Genomic DNA, 847 nt, shown 5'->3' with positions numbered 1-847 from the left:
ATTTTGACATCTGTAATTGATAATTTGCCAAATTTAAACAATAAAATAAAATTTTCATAATTTCATGCGAATGAAGTCGCACGGGAACAGCTAGTATAGATATAAAAGTACTACAAACAAAATTATTAATTGTAGCTGCACCCCTATCAAAGGACTATGTACGATAGAGTTATTAAAAGCCGTACAGTCATAATTCCTGAATCTTATTTACATCCTCTTAACAGATGGGACACTAAAAATAAAACCTCTTTGATCCGATGTCCGTTTACATCAATCTGGAACGCGAGAGGAATCGATTTTTTAAACGAAACAGATTGGCATTCGTTCGACGTCAATATTTAGTCTATGGCGTCATTATTTCGCAATAAATGAACTGCACAAGTTGGAACATTAAAACGATTTTTATTTACTAAACCTGCCTTTTGTATATTTATAGTAACATTTTTATCTTTATATACAACGAAAAACAACAAATCAGAATAAACATTTCTAAACACCATCTTTAAACTTATCGACCGATTTGAAGTAAAGCTTTATCTTTTAATTTGTTTTAGGAAGCAGTTAGTAGTATTTGGTAGTTTTACTAAATAATAATTTAAATTTAAATCAAAGCCCTTATCGGACGTAAAGTACACTAACAAATATCGTACAAGTTTTTACACATACTTTCTCGCTAATTTTCGTGCTAGGTCCTCAGTTCTGCATGTGGCGATCACGATTTATGCGACAAATTTACTGCGACAATTACACGGCGCTGGAGCGACCGAGCTTTATGGCTATTGCTTCACATCGATACAATTCGAACGTAGATTGAAAATTAGAAATAACTGATTTCAAAATAACATCT

Source organism: Papilio polytes, unplaced genomic scaffold (assembly GCF_000836215.1).
Source record: "Papilio polytes unplaced genomic scaffold, Ppol_1.0 DF824146.1, whole genome shotgun sequence".
Taxonomy (NCBI): Eukaryota; Metazoa; Arthropoda; class Insecta; order Lepidoptera; family Papilionidae; genus Papilio; species Papilio polytes.
This window is presented reverse-complemented; position numbering follows the sequence as displayed.